This window comes from Ochotona princeps, chromosome 3 (assembly GCF_030435755.1).
Source record: "Ochotona princeps isolate mOchPri1 chromosome 3, mOchPri1.hap1, whole genome shotgun sequence".
Classification (NCBI taxonomy): Eukaryota; Metazoa; Chordata; class Mammalia; order Lagomorpha; family Ochotonidae; genus Ochotona; species Ochotona princeps.
The window spans coordinates 983,878-997,583 of record NC_080834.1 but is presented as its reverse complement, the minus strand read 5'-3'; positions in this window follow the sequence as shown (position 1 = coordinate 997,583).

Below are 13,706 nucleotides of genomic sequence, written 5' to 3'. Positions count from 1 at the left end.
TTGCTGAATTGCATATTGAAGAAGAATCAGCCGAGTGGTTCTTGTGGCAGCACAACTCCATTTGGCTCACTGACTTCACACACCATCAGGCTGACAGGCAGCTCTCAAGAAAACTCAGATTTCGCAAAGTATGCTTTATGCCATTTGAGTGCATTGTCCTGAAATGCAGCTTGGTGAACATCCCACACAAATGAAGGCTCCACAGGCGGGTTTCACATGCCAACAACTCCACATTCAGAAACCACTTCAGCGCCAAATCCGTTTTCAGCTAGCCCTAAATACAAAGGCCCTAGACGCAAATGTTCCTGTGAGAGCTAATTGCATCAAGCAACACTGCATGTTGCTGAATTGCATATTGAAGAAGAATCAGCCGAGTGGTTCTTGTGGCAGCACAACTCCATTTGGCTCACTGACTTCACACACCATCAGGCTGACAGGCAGCTCTCAAGCAAACTACGAGTTCACACACTATGCTTAATGCCGTTTGAGTGCATTGTCCTGAAATGCAGCTTGGTGAGCATCCCACACAAACGAAGGCTCCACAGGCGGGTTTCACATGCCACCAACTCCACATTCAGAAACCACTTCAGCGCCAAAGCCATTTTCAGCTAGCCCTAAATACAAAGGCGCTAGACACAAATTTTGCTGTAAGAGCTAATTCCATCAAGCAACACTGCATGTTGCTGAATTGCATATTGAAGAAGAATCAGCCGAATGGTTCTTGTGGCAGCACAACTCCATTTGGCTCACTGACTTCACACACCATCAGGCTGACAGGCAGCTCTCAAGCAAACTACGAGTTCACACACTATGCTTAATGCCGTTTGAGTGCATTGTCCTGAAATGCAGCTTGGTGAGCATCCCACACAAACGAAGCCTAAACAGCCGGGTTTCACATGCCACCAACTCCACATTCAGAAACCACTTCAGTGCCAAAGCCATTTTCAGCTAGCCCTAAATACAAAGGCGCTAGACGCAAATGTTCCTGTAAGAGCTAATTCCATCAAGCAACACTGCATGTTGCTGAATTGCATATTGAAGAAGAATCAGCCGAGTGGTTCTTGTGGCAGCACAACTCCATTTGGCTCACTGACTTCACACACCATCAGGCTGACAGCAGCTCTCAAGAAAACTCAGATTTCGCAAAGTATGCTTTATGCCGTTTGAGTGCATTGTCCTGAAATGCAGCTTGGTGAGCATCCCACACAAATGAAGGCTCCACAGGCGGGTTTCACATGCCACCAACTCCACATTCAGAAAAATCTTCAGCGCCAAAGCCGTTTTCAGCTAGCCCTAAATACAAAGGCGCTAGACGCAAATGTTCCTGTGAGAGCTAATTCCATCAAGCAACACTGCATGTTGCTGAATTGCATATTGAAGAAGAATCAGCCGAGTGGTTCTTGTGGCAGCACAGCTCCATTTGGCTCACTGACTTCACACACCATCAGGCTGACAGGCAGCTCTCAAGCAAACTACGAGTTCACACACTATGCTTAATGCTGTTTGAGTGCATTGTCCTGAAATGCAGCTTGGTGAGCATCCCACACAAACGAAGCCTACACAGGCGGGTTTCACATGCCACCAACTCCACATTCAGAAACCACTTCAGCGCCAAAGCCATTTTCAGCTAGCCCTAAATACAAAGGCGCTAGACACAAATGTTGCTGTAAGAGCTAATTCAATCAAGCAACACTGCATGTTGCTGAATTGCATATTGAAGAAGAATCAGCCGAATGGTTCTTGTGGCAGCACAACTCCATTTGGCTCACTGACTTCACACACCATCAGGCTGACAGGCAGCTCTCAAGCAAACTATGAGTTCACACACTATGCTTAATGCCGTTTGAGTGCCTTGTCCTGAAATGCAGCTTGGTGAGCATCCCACACAAACGAAGCCCACACAGGCGGGTTTCACATGCCACCAACTCCACATTCAGAAACCTCTTCAGCGCCAAAGCCATTTTCAGCTAGCCCTAAATACAAAGGCGCTAGACGCAAATGTTCCTGTAAGAGCTAATTCCATCAAGCAACACTGCATGTTGCTGAATTGCATATTGAAGAAGAATCAGCCGAGTGGTTCTTGTGGCAGCACAACTCCATTTGGCTCACTGACTTCACACACCATCAGGCTGACAGGCAGCTCTCAAGCAAACTACGAGTTCACACACTATGCTTAATGCCGTTTGAGTGCATTGTCCTGAAATGCAGCTTGGTGAGCATCCCACACAAACGAAGCCTAAACAGCCAGGTTTCACATGCCACCAACTCCACATTCAGAAAACACTTCAGTGCCAAAGCCATTTTCAGCTAGCCCTAAATACAAAGGCGCTAGACGCAAATGTTCCTGTAAGAGCTAATTCCATCAAGCAACACTGCATGTTGCTGAATTGCATATTGAAGAAGAATCAGCCGAGTGGTTCTTGTGGCAGCACAACTCCATTTGGCTCACTGACTTCACACACCATCAGGCTGACAGGCAGCTCTCAAGAAAACTCAGATTTCGCAAAGTATGCTTTATGCCATTTGAGTGCATTGTCCTGAAATGCAGCTTGGTGAGCATCCCACACAAATGAAGGCTCCACAGCCGGGTTTCACATGCCACCAACTCCACATTCAGAAAAAACTTCAGCGCCAAAGCCATTTTCAGCTAGCCCTAAATACAAAGGCGCTAGACGCAAATGTTCCTGTAAGAGATAATTCCATCAAGCAACACTGCATGTTGCTGAATTGCATATTGAAGAAGAATCAGCCGAGTGGTTCTTGTGGCAGCACAACTCCATTTGGCTCACTGACTTCACACACCATCAGGCTGACAGGCAGCTCTCAAGCAAACTACGAGTTCACACACTATGCTTAATGCTGTTTGAGTGCATTGTCCTGAAATGCAGCTTGGTGAGCATCCCACACAAACGAAGCCTACACAGGCGGGTTTCACATGCCACCAACTCCACATTCAGAAACCACTTCAGCGCCAAAGCCATTTTCAGCTAGCCCTAAATACAAAGGCGCTAGACACAAATGTTGCTGTAAGAGCTAATTCAATCAAGCAACACTGCATGTTGCTGAATTGCATATTGAAGAAGAATCAGCCGAATGGTTCTTGTGGCAGCACAACTCCATTTGGCTCACTGACTTCACACACCATCAGGCTGACAGGCAGCTCTCAAGCAAACTACGAGTTCACACACTATGCTTAATGCCGTTTGAGTGCATTGTCCTGAAATGCAGCTTGGTGAGCATCCCACACAAACGAAGCCTACACAGCCGGGTTTCACATGCCACCAACTCCACATTCAGAAACCACTTCAGTGCCAAAGCCATTTTCAGCTAGCCCTAAATACAAAGGCGCTAGACGCAAATGTTCCTGTAAGAGCTAATTCCATCATGCAACACTGCATGTTGCTGAATTGCATATTGAAGAAGAATCAGCCGAGTGGTTCTTGTGGCAGCACAACTCCATTTGGCTCACTGACTTCACACACCATCAGGCTGACAGGCAGCTCTCAAGAAAACTCAGATTTCGCAAAGTATGCTTTATGCCATTTGAGTGCATTGTCCTGAAATGCAGCTTGGTGAGCATCCCACACAAATGAAGGCTCCACAGGCAAGTTTCACATGCCAGCAGCTCCACATTCAGAAACCACTTCAGTGCCAAAGCCGTTTTCAGCTAGCCCTAAATACAAAGGCGCTAGACGCAAATGTTGCTGTAAGAGCTAATTCCATCAAGCAACACAGCATGTTGCTGAATTGCATATTGAAAAAGAATTAGCCGAACGGTTCTTGTGGCAGCACAACTCCATTTGGCTCACTGACTTCACACACCATCAGGCTGACAGGCAGCTCTCAAGCAAACTACGAGTTCACACACTATGCTTAATGCCGTTTGAGTGCATTGTCCTGAAATGCAGCTTGGTGAGCATCCCACACAAACGAAGCCTACACAGGCGGGTTTCACATGCCACCAACTCCACATTCAGAAACCACTTCAGCGCCAAAGCCATTTTCAGCTAGCCCTAAATACAAAGGCGCTAGACACAAATGTTGCTGTAAGAGCTAATTCCATCAAGCAACACTGCATGTTGCTGAATTGCATATTGAAGAAGAATCAGCCGAGTGGTTCTTGTGGCAGCACAACTCCATTTGGCTCACTGACTTCACACACCATCAGGCTGACAGGCAGCTCTCAAGCAAACTATGAGTTCACACACTATGCTTAATGCCGTTTGAGTGCCTTGTCCTGAAATGCAGCTTGGTGAGCATCCCACACAAAAGAAGCCCACACAGGCGGGTTTCACATGCCACCAACTCCACATTCAGAAACCTCTTCAGCGCGAAAGCCATTTTCAGCTAGCCCTAAATACAAAGGCGCTAGACGCAAATGTTCCTGTAAGAGCTAATTCCATCAAGCAACACTGCATGTTGCTGAATTGCATATTGAAGAAGAATCAGCCGAGTGGTTCTTGTGGCAGCACAACTCCATTTGGCTCACTGACTTCACACACCATCAGGCTGACAGGCAGCTCTCAAGCAAACTCAGATTTCGCAAAGTATGCTTAATGCCGTTTGAGTGCATTGTCCTGAAATGCAGCTTGGTGAGCATCCCACACAAACGAAGGCTCCACAGGCGGGTTTCACATGCCACCAACTCCACATTCAGAAACCACTTCAGCGCCAAAGCCGTTTTCAGCTAGCCATAAATACAAAGGCTCTCGACGCAAATGTTGCTGTAAGACCTAATTCCATCAAGCAACACTGCATGTTGCTGAATTGCATATTGAAGAAGAATCAGCCGAGTGGTTCTTGTGGCAGCACAACTCCATTTGGCTGACTGACTTCACACACCATCAGGCTGACAGGCAGCTCTCAAGCAAACTACGAGTTCACACACTATGCTTAATGCCGTTTGAGTGCCTTGTCCTGAAATGCAGCTTGGTTACCATCCCACACAAACGAAGGCTACACAGGAGGGTTTCACATGCCACCAACTCCACATTCAGAAACCACTTCAGCGCCAAAGCCGTTTTCAGCTAGCCCTAAATACAAAGGCGCTAGACGCAAATGTTCCTGTGAGAGCTAATTGCATCAAGCAACACTGCATGTTGCTGAATTGCATATTGAAGAAGAATCAGCCGAGTGGTTCTTGTGGCAGCACAACTCCATTTGGCTCACTGACTTCACACACCATCAGGCTGACAGGCAGCTCTCAAGCAAACTACGAGTTCACACACTATGCTTAATGCCGTTTGAGTGCATTGTCCTGAAATGCAGCTTGGTGAGCATCCCACACAAACGAAGCCTAAACAGCCGGGTTTCACATGCCACCAACTCCACATTCAGAAACCACTTCAGTGCCAAAGCCATTTTCAGCTAGCCCTAAATACAAAGGCGCTAGACGCAAATGTTCCTGTAAGAGCTAATTCCATCAAGCAACACTGCATGTTGCTGAATTGCATATTGAAGAAGAATCAGCCGGGTGGTTCTTGTGGCAGCACAACTCATTTGGCTCACTGACTTCACACACCATCAGGCTGACAGGCAGCTCTCAAGCAAACTCAGATTTCGCAAAGTATGCTTTATGCCATTTGAGTGCATTGTCCTGAAATGCAGCTTGGTGAGCATCCCACACAAATGAAGAATCCACAGGCAAGATTCACATGCCAGCAGCTCCACATCCAGAAACTACTTCAGCGCCAAAGCCGTTTTCAGCTAGCCCTAAATACAAAGGCGCTAGACGCAAATGTTGCTGTAAGACCTAATTCCATCAAGCAACACTGCATGTTGCTGAATTGCATATTGAAGAAGAATCAGCCGGGTGGTTCTCGTGGCAGCACAACTCCATTTGGCTCATTGACTTCACACACCATCAGGCTGACAGGCAGCTCTCAAGAAAACTCAGATTTCGCAAAGTATGTTTAATGCCATTTGAGTGCCTTGTCCTGAAATGCAGCTTGGTGAGCATCCCACACAAACGGAGGCTACACAGCCGGGTTTCACATGCCGCCAACTCCACATTCAGAAACCACTTCAGGGCCAAAGCCATTTTCAGCTAGCCCTAAATACAAAGGCGCTAGACGCAAATGTTGCTGTAAGAGCTAATTCCATCAAGCAACACTGCATGTTGCTGAATTGCATATTGAAGAAGAATCAGCCGAATGGTTCTTGTGGCAGCACAACTCCATTTGGCTCACTGACTTCACACACCATCAGGCTGACAGGCAGCTCTCAAGCAAACTACGAGTTCACACACTATGCTTAATGCCGTTTGAGTGCATTGTCCTGAAATGCAGCTTGGTGAGCATCCCACACAAACGAAACCTACACAGCCGGGTTTCACATGCCACCAACTCCACATTCAGAAACCTCTTCAGCGCCAAAGCCATTTTCAGCTAGCCCTAAATACAAAGGCGCTAGACGCAAATGTTCCTGTGAGAGCTAATTCCGTCAAGCAACACTGCATGTTGCTGAATTGCATATTGAAGAAGAATCAGCCGAGTGGTTCTTGTGGCAGCACAACTCCATTTGGCTCACTGACTTCACACACCATCAGGCTGACAGGCAGCTCTCAAGAAAACTCAGATTTCGCAAAGTATGCTTTATGCCATTTGAGAGCATTGTCCTGAAATGCAGCTTGGTGAGCATCCCACACAAATGAAGCCTACACAGGCAAGATTCACATGCCAGCAGCTCCACATCCAGAAACCACTTCAGTGCCAAAGCCGTTTTCAGCTAGCCCTAAATACAAAGGCGCTAGACGCAAATGTTGCTGTAAGAGCTAATTCCATCAAGCAACACTGCATGTTGCTGAATTGCATATTGAAGAATAATCAGCCGAGTGGTTCTTGTAGCAGCACAACTCCATTTGGCTCACTGACTTTACACACCATCAGGCTGACAGGCAGCTCTCAAGCAAACTACGAGTTCACACACTATGCTTAATGCCGTTTGAGTGCATTGTCCTGAAATGCAGCTTGGTGAGCATCCCACACAAACGAAGGCTCCACAGCCGGGTTTCACATGCCACCAACTCCACATTCAGAAACCACTTCAGCGCCAAAGCCGTTTTCAGCTAGCCCTAAATACAAAGGCCCTAGACGCAAATGTTGCTGTAAGAGCTAATTCAATCAAGCAACACTGCATGTTGCTGAATTGCATATTGAAGAAGAATCAGCTGAGTGGTTCTTGTGGCAGCACAACTCCATTTGGCTCACTGACTTCACACACCATCGGGCTGACAGGCAGCTCTCAAGCAAACTCAGATTTCGCAAAGTATGCTTAATGCCGTTTGAGTGCATTGTCCTGAAATGCAGCTTGGTGAGCATCCCACACAAACGAAGGCTCCACAGCCGGGTTTCACATGCCACCAACTCCACATTCAGAAACCACTTCAGCGCCAAAGCCGTTTTCAGCTAGCCCTAAATTCAAAGGCGCTAGACGCAAATGTTGCTGTAACAGCTAATTCCATCAAGCAACACTGCATGTTGCTGAATTGCATATTGAAGAAGAATCAGCCGAATGGTTCTTGTGGCAGCACAACTCCATTTGGCTCACTGACTTCACACACCATCAGGCTGACAGGCAGCTCTCAAGAAAACTCAGATTTCGCAAACTATGCTTAATGCCGTTTGAGTGCATTGTCCTGAAATGCAGCTTGGTGAGCATCCCACACAAACGAAGGCTCCACAGCCGGGTTTCACATGCCAACAACTCCACATTCAGAAACCACTTCAGCGCCAAAGCCATTTTCAGCTAGCCCTAAATACAAAGGCCCTAGACACAAATGTTGCTGTAAGAGCTAATTCCATCAAGCAACACTGCATGTTGCTGAATTGCATATTGAAGAAGAATCAGCCGAATGGTTCTTGTGGCAGCACAACTCCATTTGGCTCACTGACTTCACACACCATCAGGCTGACAGGCAGCTCTCAAGCAAACTACGAGTTCACACACTATGCTTAATGCCGTTTGAGTGCATTGTCCTGAAATGCAGCTTGGTGAGCATCCCACACAAATGAAGGCTCCACAAGCAAGATTCACATGCCAGCAGCTCCACATTCAGAAACTACTTCAGCGCCAAAGCCGTTTTCAGCTAGCCCTAAATACAAAGGCGCTAGACACAAATGTTGCTGTAAGAGCTAATTGCATCAAGCAACACTGCATGTTGCTGAATTGCATATTGAAGAAGAATCGGCCGAGTGGTTCTTGTGGCAGCACAACTCCATTTGGCTCACTGACTTCACACACCATCAGGCTGACAGGCAGCTCTCAAGCAAACTCAGATTTCGCAAAGTATGCTTAATGCCGTTTGAGTGCATTGTCCTGAAATGCAGCTTGGTGAGCATCCCACACAAACGAAGGCTCCACAGGCGGGTTTCACATGCCACCAACTCCACATTCAGAAACCACTTCAGCGCCAAAGCCGTTTTCAGCTAGCCCTAAATACAAAGGCGCTAGACGCAAATGTTGCTGTAAAAGCTAATTCCATCAAGCAACACTGCATGTTGCTGAATTGCATATTGAAGAAGAATCAGCCGAGTGGTTCTTGTGGCAGCACAACTCCATTTGGCTCACTGACTTCACACACCATCAGGCTGACAGGCAGCTCTCAAGAAAACTCAGATTTCGCAAAGTATGCTTTATGCCATTTGAGTGCATTGTCCTGAAATGCAGCTTGGTGAACATCCCACACAAATGAAGGCTCCACAGGCGGGTTTCACATGCCAACAACTCCACATTCAGAAACCACTTCAGCGCCAAATCCGTTTTCAGCTAGCCCTAAATACAAAGGCCCTAGACGCAAATGTTCCTGTGAGAGCTAATTGCATCAAGCAACACTGCATGTTGCTGAATTGCATATTGAAGAAGAATCAGCCGAGTGGTTCTTGTGGCAGCACAACTCCATTTGGCTCACTGACTTCACACACCATCAGGCTGACAGGCAGCTCTCAAGCAAACTACGAGTTCACACACTATGCTTAATGCCGTTTGAGTGCATTGTCCTGAAATGCAGCTTGGTGAGCATCCCACACAAACGAAGGCTCCACAGGCGGGTTTCACATGCCACCAACTCCACATTCAGAAACCACTTCAGCGCCAAAGCCATTTTCAGCTAGCCCTAAATACAAAGGCGCTAGACACAAATTTTGCTGTAAGAGCTAATTCCATCAAGCAACACTGCATGTTGCTGAATTGCATATTGAAGAAGAATCAGCCGAATGGTTCTTGTGGCAGCACAACTCCATTTGGCTCACTGACTTCACACACCATCAGGCTGACAGGCAGCTCTCAAGCAAACTACGAGTTCACACACTATGCTTAATGCTGTTTGAGTGCATTGTCCTGAAATGCAGCTTGGTGAGCATCCCACACAAACGAAGCCTAAACAGCCGGGTTTCACATGCCACCAACTCCACATTCAGAAACCACTTCAGTGCCAAAGCCATTTTCAGCTAGCCCTAAATACAAAGGCGCTAGACGCAAATGTTCCTGTAAGAGCTAATTCCATCAAGCAACACTGCATGTTGCTGAATTGCATATTGAAGAAGAATCAGCCGAGTGGTTCTTGTGGCAGCACAACTCCATTTGGCTCACTGACTTCACACACCATCAGGCTGACAGCAGCTCTCAAGAAAACTCAGATTTCGCAAAGTATGCTTTATGCCGTTTGAGTGCATTGTCCTGAAATGCAGCTTGGTGAGCATCCCACACAAATGAAGGCTCCACAGCCGGGTTTCACATGCCACCAACTCCACATTCAGAAAAATCTTCAGCGCCAAAGCCGTTTTCAGCTAGCCCTAAATACAAAGGCGCTAGACGCAAATGTTCCTGTGAGAGCTAATTCCATCAAGCAACACTGCATGTTGCTGAATTGCATATTGAAGAAGAATCAGCCGAGTGGTTCTTGTGGCAGCACAGCTCCATTTGGCTCACTGACTTCACACACCATCAGGCTGACAGGCAGCTCTCAAGCAAACTACGAGTTCACACACTATGCTTAATGCTGTTTGAGTGCATTGTCCTGAAATGCAGCTTGGTGAGCATCCCACACAAACGAAGCCTACACAGGCGGGTTTCACATGCCACCAACTCCACATTCAGAAACCACTTCAGCGCCAAAGCCATTTTCAGCTAGCCCTAAATACAAAGGCGCTAGACACAAATGTTGCTGTAAGAGCTAATTCAATCAAGCAACACTGCATGTTGCTGAATTGCATATTGAAGAAGAATCAGCCGAATGGTTCTTGTGGCAGCACAACTCCATTTGGCTCACTGACTTCACACACCATCAGGCTGACAGGCAGCTCTCAAGCAAACTATGAGTTCACACACTATGCTTAATGCCGTTTGAGTGCCTTGTCCTGAAATGCAGCTTGGTGAGCATCCCACACAAACGAAGCCCACACAGGCGGGTTTCACATGCCACCAACTCCACATTCAGAAACCTCTTCAGCGCCAAAGCCATTTTCAGCTAGCCCTAAATACAAAGGCGCTAGACGCAAATGTTCCTGTAAGAGCTAATTCCATCAAGCAACACTGCATGTTGCTGAATTGCATATTGAAGAAGAATCAGCCGAGTGGTTCTTGTGGCAGCACAACTCCATTTGGCTCACTGACTTCACACACCATCAGGCTGACAGGCAGCTCTCAAGCAAACTACGAGTTCACACACTATGCTTAATGCCGTTTGAGTGCATTGTCCTGAAATGCAGCTTGGTGAGCATCCCACACAAACGAAGCCTAAACAGCCAGGTTTCACATGCCACCAACTCCACATTCAGAAAACACTTCAGTGCCAAAGCCATTTTCAGCTAGCCCTAAATACAAAGGCGCTAGACGCAAATGTTCCTGTAAGAGCTAATTCCATCAAGCAACACTGCATGTTGCTGAATTGCATATTGAAGAAGAATCAGCCGAGTGGTTCTTGTGGCAGCACAACTCCATTTGGCTCACTGACTTCACACACCATCAGGCTGACAGGCAGCTCTCAAGAAAACTCAGATTTCGCAAAGTATGCTTTATGCCATTTGAGTGCATTGTCCTGAAATGCAGCTTGGTGAGCATCCCACACAAATGAAGGCTCCACAGCCGGGTTTCACATGCCACCAACTCCACATTCAGAAAAAACTTCAGCGCCAAAGCCGTTTTCAGCTAGCCCTAAATACAAAGGCGCTAGACGCAAATGTTCCTGTGAGAGCTAATTGCATCAAGCAACACTGCATGTTGCTGAATTGCATATTGAAGAAGAATCAGCCGAGTGGTTCTTGTGGCAGCACAACTCCATTTGGCTCACTGACTTCACACACCATCAGGCTGACAGGCAGCTCTCAAGCAAACTACGAGTTCACACACTATGCTTAATGCTGTTTGAGTGCATTGTCCTGAAATGCAGCTTGGTGAGCATCCCACACAAACGAAGGCTCCACAGCCGGGTTTCACATGCCACCAACTCCACATTCAGAAACCACTTCAGCGCCAAAGCCATTTTCAGCTAGCCCTAAATACAAAGGCGCTAGACACAAATTTTGCTGTAAGAGCTAATTCAATCAAGCAACACTGCATGTTGCTGAATTGCATATTGAAGAAGAATCAGCCGAATGGTTCTTGTGGCAGCACAACTCCATTTGGCTCACTGACTTCACACACCATCAGGCTGACAGGCAGCTCTCAAGCAAACTATGTGTTCACACACTATGCTTAATGCCGTTTGAGTGCCTTGTCCTGAAATGCAGCTTGGTGAGCATCCCACACAAACGAAGCTCACACAGGCGGGTTTCACATGCCACCAACTCCACATTCAGAAACCTCTTCAGCGCCAAAGCCATTTTCAGCTAGCCCTAAATACAAAGGCGCTAGACGCAAATGTTCCTGTAAGAGCTAATTCCATCAAGCAACACTGCATGTTGCTGAATTGCATATTGAAGAAGAATCAGCCGAGTGGTTCTTGTGGCAGCACAACTCCATTTGGCTCACTGACTTCACACACCATCAGGCTGACAGGCAGCTCTCAAGCAAACTCAGATTTCGCAAAGTATGCTTAATGCCGTTTGAGTGCCTTGTCCTGAAATGCAGCTTGGTGAGCATCCCACACAAACGAAGGCTCCACAGGCGGGTTTCACATGCCACCAACTCCACATTCAGAAACCACTTCAGCGCCAAAGCCGTTTTCAGCTAGCCATAAATACAAAGGCTCTCGACGCAAATGTTGCTGTAAGACCTAATTGCATCAAGCAACACTGCATGTTGCTGAATTGCATATTGAAGAAGAATCAGCCGAGTGGTTCTTGTGGCAGCACAACTCCATTTGGCTGACTGACTTCACACACCATCAGGCTGACAGGCAGCTCTCAAGCAAACTACGAGTTCACACACTATGCTTAATGCCGTTTGAGTGCATTGTCCTGAAATGCAGCTTGGTGAGCATCCCACACAAACGAAGCCTACACAGCCGGGTTTCACATGCCACCAACTCCACATTCAGAAACCACTTCAGTGCCAAAGCCATTTTCAGCTAGCCCTAAATACAAAGGCGCTAGACGCAAATGTTCCTGTAAGAGCTAATTCCATCATGCAACACTGCATGTTGCTGAATTGCATATTGAAGAAGAATCAGCCGAGTGGTTCTTGTGGCAGCACAACTCCATTTGGCTCACTGACTTCACACACCATCAGGCTGACAGGCAGCTCTCAAGCAAACTATGAGTTCACACACTATGCTTTATGCCATTTGAGTGCATTGTCCTGAAATGCAGCTTGGTGAGCATCCCACACAAATGAAGGCTCCACAGGCAAGTTTCACATGCCAGCAGCTCCACATTCAGAAACCACTTCAGTGCCAAAGCCGTTTTCAGCTAGCCCTAAATACAAAGGCGCTAGACGCAAATGTTGCTGTAAGAGCTAATTCCATCAAGCAACACAGCATGTTGCTGAATTGCATATTGAAAAAGAATTAGCCGAACGGTTCTTGTGGCAGCACAACTCCATTTGGCTCACTGACTTCACACACCATCAGGCTGACAGGCAGCTCTCAAGCAAACTACGAGTTCACACACTATGCTTAATGCCGTTTGAGTGCATTGTCCTGAAATGCAGCTTGGTGAGCATCCCACACAAACGAAGCCTACACAGGCGGGTTTCACATGCCACCAACTCCACATTCAGAAACCACTTCAGCGCCAAAGCCATTTTCAGCTAGCCCTAAATACAAAGGCGCTAGACGCAAATGTTGCTGTAAGACCTAATTCCATCAAGCAACACTGCATGTTGCTGAATTGCATATTGAAGAAGAATCAGCCGAGTGGTTCTTGTGGCAGCACAACTCCATTTGGCTCACTGACTTCACACACCATCAGGCTGACAGGCAGCTCTCAAGCAAACTATGAGTTCACACACTATGCTTAATGCCGTTTGAGTGCCTTGTCCTGAAATGCAGCTTGGTGAGCATCCCACACAAAGGAAGCCCACACAGGCGGGTTTCACATGCCACCAACTCCACATTCAGAAACCTCTTCAGCGCCAAAGCCATTTTCAGCTAGCCCTAAATACAAAGGCGCTAGACGCAAATGTTCCTGTAAGAGCTAATTCCATCAAGCAACACTGCATGTTGCTGAATTGCATATTGAAGAAGAATCAGCCGAGTGGTTCTTGTGGCAGCACAACTCCATTTGGCTCACTGACTTCACACACCATCAGGCTGACAGGCAGCTCTCAAG